This window comes from Solanum dulcamara, chromosome 4, assembly GCF_947179165.1.
Source record: "Solanum dulcamara chromosome 4, daSolDulc1.2, whole genome shotgun sequence".
NCBI classification, from domain to species: domain Eukaryota; kingdom Viridiplantae; phylum Streptophyta; class Magnoliopsida; order Solanales; family Solanaceae; genus Solanum; species Solanum dulcamara.
The window spans coordinates 46109828-46129489 of NC_077240.1; positions in this window are offsets into that span (position 1 = coordinate 46109828).

Below are 19662 nucleotides of genomic sequence, written 5' to 3' on the forward strand. Positions count from 1 at the left end.
GTTTAAGAAAAAGGACTTGAACCTTTAGCAAAGGAGACGGATTGAATTGTTGAAGGACTATAATATGAGTGTGTTGTACTATCGGGGCAAAGCTAATGTGGTTGTCGATGCACTAAGTAGATTGTCCATGAGTAGTGTTGCACATATTGAAGAAGGTAAGAAAGAATTGGTTAAGGATGTTCATAGATTGGCACGTTTAGGTGTGCGGTTGGTTGACTCTGATGATGGAGGTGTTCTTGTTCATAATGGTTCAGAATCATCTCTTGTAGAGGATGTTAAGGCCAAGCAAGACCATAATCCGATGTTGGTTGAGTTAAACAAGTCGGCTACCAAAAATGCCGTTGAGTCTTTCTCTCAAGGAAAAGATGGTGTGCTTCGTTATCAAAGTCGATTTCCTGTACCTAATATGGATGGGTTAAGAGAGTTGATATTGAATGAGTCTCATAGTTCCTAATATTCGATTCATCGAGGTTGTAATATCCTCAAAATGCTCACAAGTGTCTTAAGAATGTCTTGGGAATAGTCCGCCCATGTAATATATTATCCTTAATCTTTTTGGCGAATCTGAGTTCGGAATATCGATCAGGGGGGCAAAACCTATAGGAAAGTAGTTTCGGTGGATTTTTAGGACCCGTAGATTAAAAGATAGATTTCTCAAGGAATTGCGCAAACCAGTAAGGTGCACGACAAGTCCGCATCACGGACTTGCTTTCCTCCACGTCGTGGACCTGGCAATGTGTTTTTGGCCAAATTTAGTTTTTAGTAAGGGAACTTTAGACTTTTCCCTAAATTGTTAGCTAATGAACCTAGATATTTTAAGGACCTAATTCAACTCTATAAATTAACCTAAACCTCTAATTCTATTCATTCTTCTATAATTCATCTACTCAAATATTTCTCTCTCTACAAAAGACTCTCAAGGGATCCATTGAAAACTTCAAGTAAATTCACTCAAGCTCTCCATCAGAACTCTCAAGTTCTTCCAAATTATTTGGTGTCCTCACTTAAGGTATGTGGGTATTGATTCATGGATCCTTTCATCCATGAAGCTCAATTAATTTCTCAAGTGTTTTATCAAATTAAAGTATGGTATTTTATGAGTTTCAAGATCTCTATTCCTATTGTATGAATTATGATTCAAAGTATGATCATGAGTCTATTTTGATATAAATTGATAGTTATTGCATTAAATTGAAGAGTTTTCCCATTAATTCCCCTATTTTGATCTCTACGTTTCATGATATTAATTATGGGTATTTTCAATTTTACTTCCAAATGATATTATCTTTATTGATTATGTATGCGCTGAAAGAAAGTTTATGATCATGCATATTTTTAAGTCAATTTCATGATTTTCAAGTCAATTTATGATGCATTCATGTCTTACCCTAATTGTAAGTACAAGCTATGGTCAAGAATTTTCAAATTATGAATTATGATTATGTATTTCAATTATGATATAAAATATTATGTATGACTTATAATGTGGAAGGACAATGCCCACATTGCACTTATGTTTATGTAAATATGATTGTAATGATGAAAGGACAATTCTCACATTGTACTTATGTTTATGAAAATATGATTGTAATGATGAAAGGACAATTTCACATTACAAGTATGTTATAAAAATAAGCTACTCTATGATTTCAAACCTATGATCATGACTATGATATATGTAATTATGATATTTATGCTATGTATGTATTTCCGTGGAATTTGACTTAGCACCGAGTGAACTGGAGGTGGGGACCCTACCAAAAGCCCGAGTAGCAACCTCATGTCTCATAAACTATGTGCCACCGTGGATTATCTTTTGGGCCTAGCTAGTGGATCCACATATAGCGTATGCATGACCCGCCTAGCGGGGTAGAGTCTACCTTGGCAAGTAGATTCTCATTTCCTCCGATATAGGGACAACATTGGAATTCCATGTTATAGCTCGCATGGTCTTATTCTTGGTTATGGTTCCTATCCCACATACGTATGGTCCTTTTAATTTTCTAAATAACTAATCCAATCTTTTACTTTATATGATACTCTTAAGGTTTATATACTTCGATCCTTCTTAAAGACTACTTATGATTTTTACCACTTCTCCTATCAAGCTAATTGAAATGGTCATTTGTACAAACATAGTTTTTTATGCATTGCATTTCCTATATACTTAGTACATTCCAACATACTAATGCATACTTTTTGCCTACATTGTCTCATAATGTAGGGGTTGAGGTTGAAGATCATATTCCTCTACGTGGCTAGTTAAGCTTTCATATCGGTAGTGTTTGTGGTGAGTCCTCATCTATTAGGGACTATTCATCGAGTTGGTTAATATTTTCAAATACTTTTATTATGTTTTATATTGAGGGTGAGCTAGGTATATGTCTTAGCCCCGCCCATGTTCATGAGTACAGACATCTAGTTGGACAAATGTTTCAAGTCTATGTTGTCATGTGACATTCCTCAATTTCTATTCATGGTTTAGACTCTCTTATGATATTTTTGCTTTTATTTTACCTTGTGTATGCTTATGATATGTACAAGAGGCTTGGTTGGAGCCCTTCAGGGTTTCGATCACCGTGTTATAATTAGGCCCTAGGTCGGGTTATGACACAGGTTCCACCAAGATGTATCATGATTTAAGAGAAGTGTATTGGTGGAATGGCATGAAGAAAGACATAGTGGAATGTGGCTAAGTGTTCATATTGCCAACAAGTTAAATTTGACAATCAAAGACTAGGAGGTTTAGCCCAAGATATTAAAATTCCTACTTGGAAGTAGGAAAATGTGAATATGGACTTTGTAACGGGTTTGCCTCATACTACAAAATAATATAATTCTATTAAGGTTGTTGTTGATCAGATGACTAAGTCCATTCATTTTCTACCGGTTAAGACTTCTTATGGTGCCAAAGATTATGCTAAGTTGTATGTTCGTGAGTTAGTAAGACTTCATGGTGTGCCCTTTTCCATCATATTAGATCGAGGTACTCAATTCACTTCGTACTTTTGGAAGTCGTTTCAAAAGGGTCTTGGTACAAAGGTTAACCTAAGTACCTCTTTGCATCCTCAAACAGATGGTCAGGCTGAAAGAACGATCGAAACTTTAGAGAATATATTAAGGGTATATGTCATTGATTTTAAATGGAGTTGGGATGAACATTTTCCATTAATTGAATTTTCCTACGATAATAGTTATCACTCTAGAATCCAAATGGCTCCTTTCAAAGCATTGTATGGAAGAAGATGTAGGTGAGATGTCTTTGATTGGTCCAAATTTGGTAATAGATACCACGGAAAAGGTGAGACTCATAAAGGAGAGACTGAAGATGTCTCAAAGTCATCTAAAGTCTTATTCGGAAATTAGAAATAGAGACCTTGAATTTTAGGTGGATAATTGGGTCTACTTGAAGGTTTCACCCATGAAGGGTGTAATGTGTTTTGGTAAAAAAGGGAAGCTAAGCCATAGATACGTTGGGCCTTATAAAATATAGAGACGTGTTGGTAACATGGATTATGAGTTAGAATTTCCATTTGAGTTAGACATGGTTCACCCGGTGTTTCATGTATCTATGTTGAGAAAGTTTGTGAGTTGTCCGAATTTTATTGTCCCATTTGATAATGTGAGTGTTGAATAAAATTTGACTTATGAGGAGGTTTCGGTGGAAATCTTAGATCGGCAAGTTAAAAAGTTAAGAAACAAAGAAGTGGTGTCTGTCAAAGCATTATGGAGAAAACAACAAGTAGAAAGTGCTACTTGGGAAGACCAAGTCCAGAAAGGTGCTATGACTTAACTTTACAACTCGTAATCCTCTAGATGAGTCATAGACACGACTCATAGGTAGATTTCATAGGCCATATTTCAGAAGTTCCTCGAGGTTGAGTATACGACTTGACAGGATGATTCGTAGAAGTTTCTATGAGTCGTAGAAATTACTTGTAACCAAAGATAAGAGGCCCTTAAACTTGTAGGTTTTTAACCTTGCAAGATGAGTAAAGTTGACGACTCGTCGTTGTGATAATGAGTCATAGAATCTACTCTTATGCAAACTTCAGAGACCTGATTTTCAGGTCTTTTTCAAAGCCTACAGGATTAATTGTCTTGACGACTCATCATCCCACCTACGATTCGTACAAACCAATCCGTAGGGCCAAACTATGAGTTTTAAATAAAGGGTGGTTATGTCATTTCCTAAGTTTGGTTCAATGAACCTAGACACAATTATAGCCAAGTTCAAACCTATATCTATCCAATCCTTTGAAATTTCCTTCATTCTAAAACATTCTTCAAAATTCTCCTGCGGTAAGAACCAAATTCTCTCAAGGATTCCTCTTCAAGCTTCAAGCTAGGGATTCAGATTTCACCAAAGTTTCTTCTTTAATTCTAAGTAATTTCAATCAAGGTATATGGAAATTGATCCATGGGTCCCTTTCACCCATGGAGTCCCAAAGTTTCTTTCAATTTATAATTTATTATGAACCCTAATTTTGATAAATTGCATTGGGCTGATTCAATTTCATTTTGACTTGTTATCAATGATATTCTAAGCATGTTTCTACATGAATTCCATGATTTTAAGTTTACTCATGAACATGCATAAACCTATCTCAATTATGATTTTAAGGTTCAAAGATGATTTTCATGAGCTGATCATGAGTTCAATAATTTTCAAGCAAATTTTTCATGATTTAAAGTTGAGATTATGATGAAGTTATGATGATGATCAAGTTATGATTAAAGAAATTTATTATGGTGTGATAAGTCAAATTCTCATACAATCATGTTAAAGACATTGATAAGTACAATTCTCACTGAAATAAAGGATTCTTATGAATTACTAAAGCTAGAGAGCTACTCCTAATATGTTTAATAAAGATGGATTGATAGGTAGTTACTATCTTTCCCTATCATGTTATGATCATTTTTTATGAGTTTACGTTGGGATATTGACTAAGCACTGAGGACTTCTAGGTGGGGTTTGGTCCGTAACACAGTTAGTTACCTAAGGGAATCCTAGTAGCAACCTAAAGTTCCAAACTATGTTGCCCGTGTAGGATTGCCTTCATAACCTAGCTAGTGGATACACATATAGCACAGTTGAGTTGACTTGAGTACCATGACGGAGTATGCCCTGGAAAGTTAGCCCTCCCGTTATCGATGAGGGTACCATAAGATTCCATGTTATAGCTCACATTATCTTAGATATTGATTAAAAGTCTTATCCCACACAAGTTAAATGTCAAGTATAAGTTTTATGATGAAGTTTTATGATATGCATTGACCATGAGTTTTCATATGTTTTCAAATGCTTTAAGCCTTACTCATGTTCATTATAATTGGTCATGAATATTATGGCATATTGTTCATGTTCCTTTACTTGTTCATGCATATCTCACATACTTAGTACCTCCTATATACTAAAGCATATTTTTCCTACATTATCTCATAATGTAGAGATGGACGACACTCACAATCATCCTATTTGTGGCTAGAGTTGCCTAGATATCAAAGAGTTGGTGAGTCCTCATCTTACGAGGGCCATGACTTTTTTTCATGTTGCTACTATTTTGACTACTTCTTATATTTTCGGGTGAGCTAGGAGCTTGTCCTAAGCCCCCTTCAAAGACTATATTAGAGGCATGTTTAGACGATATGATGATGTAGTCCATTTGTACATTGCTTGATTGATTCTATCACTTAGAACCATTCCCTTGAGCTTTTACTTCCACTTATATTACTATATTTCTTTACCTTATGTATGCGATATATGCTAAGATGGCTTGGTTGTGCTCCCTCGCATGCCGATCATCGTGTCTCAGCTTGGCCCTAGTTTGGGTTGTGACACACTCATACCACCTTGCTTAAGGTTGATGAACTCTTGTACTTTGGCCTTCCTTAACTCCAATGGGAAAAAGCGATCAACGAACAACCTTTTGAACTCATCCCAAGTAATGGGATCCACATCTATAGGCCTCCCACTTTTTTATTGATCATACCAAATATGAGCAACACCTTCAATTGATACATGGCAAAGTCCTCCCTCTTAACCAGGCTAAACCCCATGATATCCACAATCTTGTGAATGCTATCAACAAATCTTGTGGATCCTCTTCCACCTTATAACCTTAAAACTCTAGAGGATTCATCCTCATGAAATCACGAACTCTTATTACCACTGTACCAATATTTGGGTTCACGGAAGCAATCACTTCGCGGTTAACATAGGCCATAATAGCTTGAGAAAGTACTTGAAAGGCCGCTCAGAAGTGGAGACTTGGTCATTAAAGGGATTATTTGGAGCTTGTTGCTCTTATTCAACAACATTCCTTCTAGCAGGTATCTTCGTGGAGGCATTTTCTGAAAATCACAAAGAACAAGCATTAGAGGGAAAGACTTAGAGACCACTCTACCGCACAACATAGATCATGAAAGAAGAGAGACTTTCCTAAGATGTTTCTTAGCCCTCTATTCATGGATGTGGTGCACTTCACACCAATGAACAAGACTCTACTTAATACGACATGTTAGACTCCCTAGGACTCTTCTAAACTTTGTGCTCTGATACCAAGTTTGTCATGATCCGAACTAGCACCAAGATGCGACACGGCAATCAGGATGTGAAGGAACACAACAAAGCCATCTTAGCATACATCACATACATAAGGTAAAGAAATATGATAATAAGAGCAGAAGTAACAACTCAAGAGAATGGGTCTAAGATATAGAATCAATAAACCAATGTTTGAATGTAATATGAGGACTCACTAACTCTTTGATATCTAGGAAACTCTAGCCACGAATAAGATGATCGTGAGTGTTGTCCGTTCCTATATTATGAGATAATGTAGGCAAAATATATGTTAGTACATAGAAGATTCTAAGTATGTGAGATATGCATAAAAAAGTAAAGGAACGTGAACAATATGCCATAAGATGAATGACCAATCATAATGAACATGAGTAAGGCTTAAAAGCATTTGAAAACATATGAAAACTAATGATTAATGCATATCATAAAACTCATAACTTGACATTCAACTAGTGTGGGATAAGACATTTAACAACATCTTAAGACCATGCGAGCTATAAAATAAAATTGATGGAACCCTTATCGATAAGGAGGAGGCTACCATGTTAGGGTAAACTCTATCATGGTACTCAACTCAACTCAACTGTGCTATATGTGGATTCACTAGCTAGGCCATGAAGGCAATCCTATGCGAGCAACATAGTTTGGAACTTTATATTGCTACTAGAATTCCCTTAGGTAACTAACTACGTTACTAGACAAAACCCCACCTAGAAGTCCTCTTGGTGCTTAGTCAATAACCCAACAGAAACTCATAAAAACATTATCATAGCATAATAGGGAGAGATAGTAAATACCTATCAGTCCATCTTTATAAAACATATTAGGAATATCTCATTAACTTTAGTGATTTATAGGAATCTATAACTTCGGTGAGAATTATCCTTATCACCATCTTTAAACATGATTATGTTAGAATTGTACTTATCATACCATAATAACTTGCTTTGATCATAATTGATCATCATCATCATAACTTCGTCATTAAATCATAATCTCAACTTTAAATCATGAAAACTTTCTTTGAAAATCATTGAACTCATAATCAACTCATAAAAATCATCTTTAACTTTATAATCATATATTGAAATAGCTTTATGCATGCATTCATAATTCAACTTAAAATCAAGTAATTTATATGAAAACATTCTTTTAATAATCATTGATAACAATTCAAAATAAAATTGAAACATCCCAATATAATTCATCAAAACTAGGGCTCATAAACCAATTGAAATTTGAAGGAAACTTGAGAAAACATTGGGACCCCATGGGTAAAAGGGAACCATAGATCAATCCCAACATACCTTGATTAAAATTACTCAAAATTGAAGAAGGAACCTTGGTGAAATCTGAAACTCTAGTTTGAAACTTGGAGAGGAATCCTTGAGAGAATTTAGTTCTTGCCTTAGGGTATTTAGAAGAGAGATTTAGAATGAGGGAAATTTTAAAGAATTGGGTAGATATAGGCTTGAACTTAGCCATAATTGTGTCTAGGTTCATTGAAATGAACTTGGGAAATGAAATAAATACCCTTCATTAAAACTAAAATTTTGACCCTACGAGATGACTCTATGAGTCGTAGAAATGATGATGACTCATCTTGCAGGTCTGAGAAAAGGGCTTAAATTCAAGTCTTTGAAGTTTGTAAATAATTCATTTCTACGACTCATCTTTATGACTATGAGTCTTCATTTAGACTCGTATAGCAAGCCTGAAAACCTGCGAGTTTAAAAGTCTCTGAAGTTTAATTACGACTCACTTGTATGAGTCATAAAGTTTTCTACGATTCATTCTGTCGAGTCACAGACTCGTTCTTGAGGAACTTCTGAAGCATGGCCTCTAAAGTTTAGGAAAGAGTGGTTCTTACAACTCGTTAATAGGACGACGACTTGTCCTGTTAAGTCATAGAACCTCTTCTGAGGGTGGCACTGAACAATGCTCAAGGGTTCACTCTAAGACTCACTCTTATGAGTCATAGAAAGCTCTACAAGTTGTATAGTGACTCCTAAACATAAGTTAGTTCAATATTTTGAGGATTTTCTCCTTGGTTCCAACTTTTCGTCTTTCAGGGTCTTACAACTCTGTTACTTAATTCTCTTCAATACCGGTCCTCGTGGGATCATCCAAACTCGTTGTTGGGTTTATACCTGTTAATGACCATCTACACTTTGACTTGTAAATAGTGTAGTTTGAAAGTTATCAAAGTACTGAAATAACTATTCTTTGAAGATGGATATGTTAGACCTAACTATGAGCCATAAAAACTTATACAACCCTTAACCCTTTCATCCTGTTTAAGTCAAATTTCCCAACTTTTTCAAGTTTAACATAAGATTGGAATCCATGAGCTGTAAATTCAGCTTGTAAATCTCAATCCTGACTTCTATTTTTTCTAAAGTCTGGTCTACGTCTTGTTTCCATGAGCCATATTTTTGAAGAAAATACCACTGCCACTAACATGAGATGATGAGTCGGGTATTTCCTCTCATGGATTTTAAGATATTTGGAGGCATAAACTATAACCTTACCCTTCTACATCCAAACAAAACCAAGTCCAACTCTGAATGCATTGTAATAAACAACAAAAGCATATATACCCTCTGGTAAGGTCATCACTACAGAAGTAGTCAATCTAGTTTTCAATTCATGAAAGCTTTTCTCATAAGGTTCAGCCGATTGAAACATAGTCTTTTTCTGGGTAAACTTACTCATTGGTGATGATATAGATGAAAATCCTTCCATAAACCTTCTGTAGTAACCATCCAGACCTAAGAACTTAATATCTTAGTTGGGGATGGGGTCTAACCTAATTCTTTACTGCCTCTTCAGTGAATCAACTCGAATACCTTCACCAGATACAATGTGGCCTAAGTATGCCATGGATGCTAGAACAAAAAACCACACTTTGAGAACTTATCATATAACTCTCGATCCTTGAGAGTTTGGAGAACAATTATGAGATGATGGGCATGCTCCTCCTTATTTCTTGAGTAGATCAAAATGTCGTCGATGAACACAATAACAAAAATTTCTAAATAATGCTTAAAGACTTTGTTTATGAGATCCATGAATGTCGTAGGAGTGTTAGTCAAATCAAATAACATAACAAGGTACTCATAATGGCCATATCGGATTCTAAAAAAGTGTCTTCAGAATGTCACTTTCTCTCACTTTCAACTATTGATAACCGGATCTGAGATTTGTCTTAGAGAAATAAGGGGCACCCTGAAGTTGGTCGAAAATGTCATTGATTTTGGGAAGAGGGTACTTTCTATTTATGGTGACCTTATTAAACTAAAGATAGTCAATACACATTTTAAGGGAATCTTTCTTTGGCAAGAATAGGAGAGGAGCGCCCCAAGGTGGGACACTCAGCCTGATAAAATCCTTTATCAAGGAAATCTTTCAACTTTTCTTTTAACTCTTTCAACTTAGGTGGAGCCATTCTATATGGAGAAATAGAGATTCGTTGCATTATAGGAAAGACATTTATTCCAAAGTCTATCTCCCTTTCGGGAGGAACTCCAGGAAGATCATCAGGGAAAACTTCTGGCAACTCATTCAAAACTGAAACTGAGTGAAGGGATTGTGTCTCAACACTAGAGTCTCTAACTCAGACAATGCGATAGATACATCCCTTGGAAACTAAATTTTTGTCCTTAAGGTATGAGATGAAATGACTCTTAGGCACTAGTGGACTACCCTTCCACTCTAAGACTAGCTATATAGAAATGGAAACTTGTCTACACAGGTCCTACAATAAATTGAGGTATAAAAAGCATGAAGTCAATACATACCTATAATGATATCAAAACTCACCATGTCTAATTCAACCAAGCCAGCCATGGTGTCTTTATGATAGGCCGAGATAGTGCAATCTCTAAAGACTCTCTTAACAAGAATGGACTCACCAACAGGAGTAGAAATATTGAAGGGATTCTAGGAGGTATTCTGAATCAATTCCAAACTTCATGGCTATGTAATGTGTCACAAAGGAAAAGTTTGCACCTGAATCAAGTAAGACATAAGCATCAAGGGAAAAGACTCTAAGTATACTAGTGATGATGTCTGGCAAGTTCTCTGATTTTGATGGATAGTCATAGCATACTAAAGATTTGAACCTCTGTCTATTCCTGAAGCATTACGCGTTTGGGAAATTCTACCTGATGGTGTCGGTGAAGAAGACTGGGCCTTATGGCCCTTAATATTTATCTCCCAATTGGACAGTCACTCAAAGAATAACCTATCTATCTAAACTTGTAGCAACCACTTGTGCCATCATGATACTCCCATAGATCGAGCCTACCATACTTCTTGAAGGAGGTTTTTGAGAAGAATCTTGTGCCACATTACCTTGCAACTGAGAAACCTGAGCCCTAAAATTCTAATTACTTTGAACTTTTTGATCATTTATGTTAGGCACTGGTGTACTTGTTGATAACAGCGCATGCTAAGAAGACCTCTTCTGAAAGAATGACCGATTGCCGGTACCATTTCTCTTTTAAGTAGGCTCATGTCCTATCAACTTTTCCCTCATGTTTTTTTGATATGCTCTATCCTTTTTCAATCTTCCTTAACCTGCTGAGCATACATCATGAGTTGTCACAACCCTAACTAGAGCCAAGCTGTGACACGACAATCGCGATGTGAGGGACCCCAACTCAGCCATCTTAGTATACATTGCATTTATAAGGTAATGAAACCTAATGAAATAAGCGGAAGTAACAACTCAAAGGAATGGGACTAAGGGATAACAACTCGATAGATGTCCAACCAGACTACATCATATAGATCTAAACATGCCTCTATTCTAATCTTTGATTGGGTAATATGACAAACTCCTAGCTCACCCGAACATATGAAGAATCCAAAATAGTAGCAACATGAAACAATGTCATTGCCCTCAATAAGATGAGGACTCAAAAACACTTGATCTCTAAGTGACTTTAGCCACGAATAGGATGATCATGAGTGTTGTACGCCTCTACATTATGAGATAATGTAGGCAAAATATGTGTTAATACATAGAAGGTACTAAGTAAGTGTGGTATGCATGAACAAGTAAAGGAACCTCAACAATATGCCATAAGATGCATGACTAATCACAATGAACATGAGTAAGGCTTAAAAACATTTGAAAATATATGAAACTCATTTTCAACGCATATCATAAAACTTCATCATGAAACTCATAACTTGACATTTAACTGGTGTGGGATAATATCTTTAACCAACATCTTAGACCATGCAATCTATAACATAGAATCCAATGGAACCCTCCTCGAGAAGGGGGAGGCTGTCTTGCCAGGGCATACTCCGTCATGGTACTCAACTCAACTCAACTATGCTATATGTGGATCTACTAGTTAGGCCACGAAGGAAATCCTAGGCGGCAACGTAGTTTGGGACTTTAGGCTGGTACAAGGATTCTATTAGATGACTAACTGCGTTATCGGACCTAACCCTACCTAGAAGCCCTCTCGGTGCTTAGTTAATATCCCAACGAAAACTCATAAAACATGATCATAATATAGTAGGTAAAGATATTAAATACCTATCAATCCATCTTTTTACAACATATTAGAAATAGCTCATTAACTTTAGTGATTCATAAGAATCCATAACTTCGGTGAGAATTGTCCTTATCACCATATTTAACATGATTGTATGAGAATTAGACTTATCATACCATAATAAGCTTCTGTGATCATAACTTGATCATCATCATAACTTTATCAAAAAAATTACAATCTCAACTTTAAATCATCGAACTTTCATTGAAATCAACATCAACTCATGAAAATCATCTTTGAATCCTCAAAATCATAATTGAAATAGCTTTATAAATGGGCATTCGTTAATCAACTTAAAATGATACAATTCATGTAGATACATGCTTAGAATAATCATTGATAATAATTGAAAATAAAATTAAATCAGCCCAATGCAATAAATCAAAACTAGGGTCATAATTCAATTGAAATTGAAAGAAACTTTGAGGAAACTTTAGGACTCCATGGGTGAAATGAACCCAAGGATCAATCCCCACATACCTTGATTGAAATCAATTTAGAATTGATGGACACCACTTCTTTGTTTCTAAACTTCTTAACTTGCCAGTCTTAGATTTTCACCGGAACCTCCTCATAGGTGTCACGACCCGACCTAGGGGGCCTAGTCATAACACGGCGATCGAAACCCCGAAGGGATCCAATCAAGACTCTTGTATATATCATAAGCATACATAAGGTAAAGTAAAAGTGAAAACATCATAAGAGATTCTAAACCATAAATAGTAAATGAAAAATATCGCAGGACAACAAAGACTCAAAATATTTATCCAACTAGATGCCACTACACATGAGCATGGGTGTTGGCTAAGACATGTCCCTATCTCACCCTCAATATGAAACATAACAAAAAGTCTTTGAAATAATAACCAACTCGATGACTAGTCCCCGATAAATAAGGACTCACCACAATAACCGGCGGATAGAAAAGCTTAACTAGCCACATAGAGGAATATGATCTTCAACCTCAACCCCAAATTATGAGACAATGTAGGCAAAAAATATGCATTAATACATTGGAATGTACTAAGTATCTAGGAAATGCAACGCATAGTAAACCATATTTGTATAAATGACCATTTTAACTAGCATGATAGGAGAACTAGTAAAAATCATAAGTAGTCTTTAAGAAGGATCAATGCATAATAAATCATAAGAGTATCATATAAAGTAAAAGATAGGATTAGTCATTCAGAACATGAAAAGACCATACATACGTGGGATAGGAACCATAACTGACAATAAGACCATTCGAGCTATAACATGGAATCCCAATGTTACCCCTACATCAGAGGAAAGGGGGAGACTACTTTCCAAGGTAGACTCCTACATGCCTAAGTTGATCCACTAAGCAGTTATATGAACCGGATACTAACCCCTAGTTCTTAGACTCGAGTACTCACCTCCAAGACTTGATATTTTGGGTACTCACCTCTTATACATTTGGGTATTCTCCTCTAATCCCTTTGTACCTATGGTGGCACGTAGTTATGAGACAAGAGAATTTATATAAGGACCCCATATTTCGAGTCCCCACCTCAAGTCCACATTTGATGCTAAGTCAAATCCCACGGAATACATACATAGCATAGAAATCATAATTTCATATATCATAGTCATTATCATAGGTTTGAAATCTCATGGAGTAGCTCATTTTCATAGCATAAGTGCAATGTGTATATTGTCCTTCCACATTAAAAATTATACATACATAAACATATCATTATTAAAATACATAATCATAATTTATACTTTGAAAATTCATGATCATAGCTTATACTTGAAATTAGAGTAAAACATGAATGCATGATCAATTGATTTGAAAATCATGTAATTGATTTTAAAAACATGCATGATCATAAATTTTATATCAGTCCATACATAATTCATGTAGATAATATCATTAGAAAGTATAATTGAAAATACTCATAATTTTTATCATGAACCCGAGAGATCAAAATAGGAGAATTTATGGAAAAAACTCTTTTATTTAATGCAATAACCATCAATTTATATCAAAATAGACTCATAATCATAATTTGAATCAAAATTCAATCAATAGGAATAGTGATCATAAAACCCATAAATTACCATACTTTAATTTGATAGAAAATCTTGAGGAATTGATTGGGCTTCATGTATGAAAGAATCCATGAACCAATACCCACATACCTTAAGTGAGAACACCAAATAATTTGGAAGAACTTGAGAGTTTTGATGGAGAGCTTGAGTGAATTTACTTGAAGTCTTCAATGGAGTCCTTGATAGTCTTTTGTAAAGAGAGAAATATTTGAGTAGGTGAATTGTAGAAGACTGAATAAATTTAGAGGTTTAGGTTAATTTATAGAGTTGAATTAGGTCCTAAAAATGTCTAGGTTCATTATCTAACAATTTGGAAAAAGTTTAAAACGCCCTTACTAAAAAACCAACTCGACCAGAAAACCCTTTCTAGGTCTGCAACGCGGACTTATCGCGGACCTTTTTATTTTTTGCATTTTTTTAACAAATCTATCTTTCGATATACAGGTCCTAAAAATCCACCGAAATGATTTTTCTGCGAGCGTTGACCCCCTGATCGATATTCTAAACTCAGATTTTCCAAAAAATTAAGAATAATGCGTTACATGAGCGGCCTAATCCCAAGACATTCTTAAGGTACTTGAGAGAATTTTTTAGGGATGTTATAATAGGTCAAATTTTCTTCAACACTTACATCTTCCAATGGTACAATGGAATTTTGGTCACCCATGAACTTCCTCAACATAGATACATAAAACACCGGTGAACCATAGCTAACTTAAGTGGCAAATCTAACTCATAAGCCACCTTACCAATACGTCTCAATATCTTATAAGGTCCAACATACCTAGGGCTCAATTTCCCTTTCTTACCAAAACGCATTACACCTTTCATGGGTGAAACCTTCAACTAGACCCAATCATCAACTTCACATTCAAGTTCTCTTTTCCTAACATCCGAACAGGACTTCTGATGACTTTGAGTCATCTTCCATCTCTCTCTTATGAGCCTAACCTTCTCCATAGTATCTATAACCAAATTTGGACCAATCAAGGCCATCTCACCTACTTCAAACCATCTTATTGGGGACCTACCTCTTCTCCCATACAACACTTCAAAGGGAGCTATTTGGATGCTAGAGTGATAACTATTATTGTAGGCAAATTCGATCAATGGTAATGTTCATCCCAAATCCCTTTAGAATAAATGACACATGCCCTCAATATATCCTCTAAAGTTTGAATCGTTCTTTCAGCTTGACCATCGGTTTGAGGATGGAAAGCAGTACTTAGCTTAAACATTGTATCACAACCCTTTTAAAGTAACTTCCAAAAGTACAAAGTGAATTGAGTACCTCAATCCGATATAATGAACAAGGAAACACCATGAAGACTTACCAACTCATGAACATACAACTTAGCACAATCTTCAGCACCATAAGAAGTCTTAACTGATAGAAAATGAGCTGACTTAGTCATCCGATCAACAACAATGCAAATGGAATCATATTGTTTCTTAGTACCAGGCAAATCCATTACAAAGTCCATATTAACATCTTTCCATTTCCAAGTAGAAATGTCAATGTCATGGGCTAGACCTCCTGGTCTTTGAAGCTCAACTTTAACTTATTGGCAATTTGGACACTTAGTTACAAATTCAACTATGTCCTCTTTCATATCATTCCACCAATACACTTCTCTCAAATCACTATACATCTTGGTGGAACCCGGATAAATCGAATATTGGGAACTATGAACTTCATTCAATAACAATTCTCTTAACCTATCTACATTACGTACACACAACCATCCTTGATAATGGAGTATACCATTGATCTTGGGCGCATCTAAAAGCTCATGTACCTTGTTTGTCCATATTTGTTAGGCATTTTTGATAAGATGTTGGAGCTAAATTGTGTATTCTAGATGAAATACCTATCAAGTGCAAACTAAGGTAGGTGTTTAAGTATATGCAGGAAGTTTGGAGAACCATAAAAAATAACGGAGAAAAATTCTCTGAAGGCGCGATGTTGGTGCACCGTGCTAGAATACAAACATCAGAGGCTTATTCCGGATGTAATGCTGGAGCGCCGCGCCAGAAGGGAAGCAGAAAATTCTCTGCAGATGCGATGCTGGCATCCCGTGCCAGCATATAAACTACAAAGCGTGATACTGGCGCTCCGCACCACTGCAGCGCCAACAACTTTTCATTTTTTTATTATTCTGGGCCCAACAATAATTAAAGTGGAAGCACTTTAAATAGACTGTTTTAGGGTTTGAGAAAGGGAGCTAGGTTTTTGGAGGTGGAAAAGAGAAGGAAGAGCATGAAGAACACAAGCTTCTTAGGTTTCTTTTCTTCTTATTTTCTTGTTCTCATTAATTTGTATGAAGTTAAGAACTTTTTTTATCATTTGAGCATGAGTATCTAATCACCCAAATTCTGGGGCTATAGCTATGAAGTCATGGTTTAATATTATTTGAGCTTGGTTGATGATGGGTTATTGATTTTAATTACTCTTCCATTCTTGTGGTTATGATTTTGATATTTTGCCAGCATTAAGATATATGTGTTGTCTACCTTAAATTCGGAAGAGGAAAAGTAGATAGAACAAACAATGGAAGGAATGTGTCCATACTAAAATATTATATGATGATTCGTATATAGGATGCTCGTGTCACATACCTATATACCATATTTGGTTATGATAAAGGATGATAGTTTAAATGTGCCTTTATTGTTCCATGCCTATCCCCGCTCAATGGTGTAGTTAGGTTGACAATGAAGATAGGCAATTATAGGTCGGAAGATCATGATTGGATTAATAACCCTTTTTAATCAGTAATTAAATAGCCCATTAGAGACTGAGATCAAAGAATAGTAAGCTTGACTTGACATGATGTTATAGCCCTGGAATTTCTCATAATCTAATTAATATACGTAACTACTGCACTATTTTTACTTGTACAAGATTTTCTCGTATCCAAAACCATTAATAAATCATCTCAAATTCATATCACAATCACAATTGGTGTAGTCATTAGAAAGAAATAGTTCGCTTTATCAAGGTCCCTGTGGGTTCGATATCTGGCTTGAAAGAGACGCTTTACTACTTGTTAGACTACGTACACTTGCGTGTGCAATTGTAGACACAACAAACATCTCCCCCTTAGGAGAAAGACTCAATGGCTTTTTCGTCAACCGACTTTTTAAACTCAACCAACATCGGATCATGGTCTTGTTTGGCCTTAACATCTATCACAAGAGACGATTCTGAACCATTATGAATAAGAATACCTCGATCATTGGAGTTAACCAACCGCACACCTAAATATGCCAACATATGAACATCCTTAACCAATTCCTTCTTACCTTCTTCAATATGTGCAACACTACTCATGGACAATCTACTTAGTGCATCGGCAACCACATTAGCTTTGCCCAGATAGTACAACACACTCATATCATAGTCCTTCAATAATTCAAGCTATCTCCTTTGCTGAAGGTTCAAGTCCTTTTGGTTAAACACATATTGTAAACTCTTATGATCAGTGAATACATCTACACAGACACCATAAAGATAGTATCTCCAAATTTTCAAGGCAAACACAACCGCCTCTAGTTCCAAGTCGTGGGTTGGATAATTTCTTTCATGCACCTTAAGTTGCCTAGAAGCATAGGCTATCACCATACCATACTGCATCAATATGCCACCAACCCTTGAAGCATCATAATACACCATAAAACCATCGGACCCTTTTGGCATGGTTAAAATAGGAGCGGTAGTGAGACGATTATTCAATTCTTGGAAACGCTTTTCACAAGCTTCCGACCATTGAAACTTCACCTTCTTTTGATTCAACTTAGTCAAAGGTGATGAGATTGATGAAAATCCTTCCACAAATATCCTATAGTATCCGTCAAGGCCCAAAAAACTTCTAATATCTAAAAGGGACAATGGTCTAGGACAATTTTTAACCGTTTCTATTTTCTTAGTATCAACCATAATCTCTTCACCGGACACAATGTGACCAAGAAAAGCCACTTTCTTTAGCCAAAATTCACATTTATTGAACTTAGAAAATAATTACTTGTCCCTTAGAGTTTGCAACAAAATTCTTAAGTGGTTAGCATACTCCTCCTCATTCTGAGAGTAAACCAAAATGTCATCAATGAACACAATTACAAACATGTCAAAATATTGTGTGAACACTCGATTTATCAAGTCCATAAATGTCGTGGGGGCATTGGTCAAACCAAACGACATAACTAAGAACTCATAATGGTCATACCTTGTTTGAAATTCCATTTTGGGAATATCATACTCCCTCACCCTTAATTGGTGATAACCAGAACAGAGATCAATCTTAGAGAAATAGCTTTTCCCTTGAAATTGGTCAAACAAATAATCTATCCTCGGAATTGGATATTTATTCTTGATGGTTACTTTGTTCAACTACCGGTAGACAATGCAAATACATAGGGAACCATCCTTCTTTATAACAAACAAATTGGGAATACCCCATGGGGATATACTTGGTCTAATGAAACCCTTATCTAACAAGTCTTTCAATTAATCTTTTAACCTCTTTAATTCTACTAGGGTCATTCGGTAAGGAGGAATAGTGAGTACCCAGAAAAAGGTCTATACCAAAATCAATCTCCCTTTCGGGAGGGACACCGGTTAGATCATTGGGAAATATGTTGTTACACCCCGTACTTTTGTACCTTGGAAGGTTCTTAAGCTTCTTAAGTATCTTGAAAGGTTATTAAGTTTTTGGAAGGATTCTTAAGTTTCTTAAAGCTTTTTAAAGCTTCTCAAGCTTCTTAGAAGTTACCATGGGAGCTGGATAGTCCATAATGCTATCAAACAACTCTAACGAAGGTAGAATGTGATACCTCATGATAGGTAAGATTGGAAATAGTGTTGTAAGAATCCAAAAAAAGTTGGAGACCAAATAATCAGTCGTAGGACTCGACTTACTTACGTAAGATACCAACTGGGAAATCTTACATACTTAATCTACTTGATTACATACCAAGCTTACGTAGAAAGGATTACATAGATTCATAAAGTAAGACGAGATTATAAATCCACGAAGAGGAAAAGAGAGTGACACATGGAAGCATGAGAGAGTGCCACATGGAAGCAAGGGAGAGTGACACATGGCAGCAGCTGGAGAAAAGTGTGGACCCCCACGTGCCATGTGTCATCCTATGGTAGGAGGAAATGATGTGTTGGCCCAATGAGGGCTTGACATGTGTCACCACTTAGGGCTTGACATGTGTCACCATTTAGGGGTTGACACGTGTCACCCCCTAAAGTAGCCTATATATATATATATATATATATATATGTTATGACTCATTCTTATCTACAAGAAAGTCATTTATCTTTCTAGTTCAAGAGACTTCTAGAAAAAGAAAGAAGAGAAGAATAATCTAGAACTAGAGAGAGAGTAGGTTCGGCCAAGGAGAAAGAAA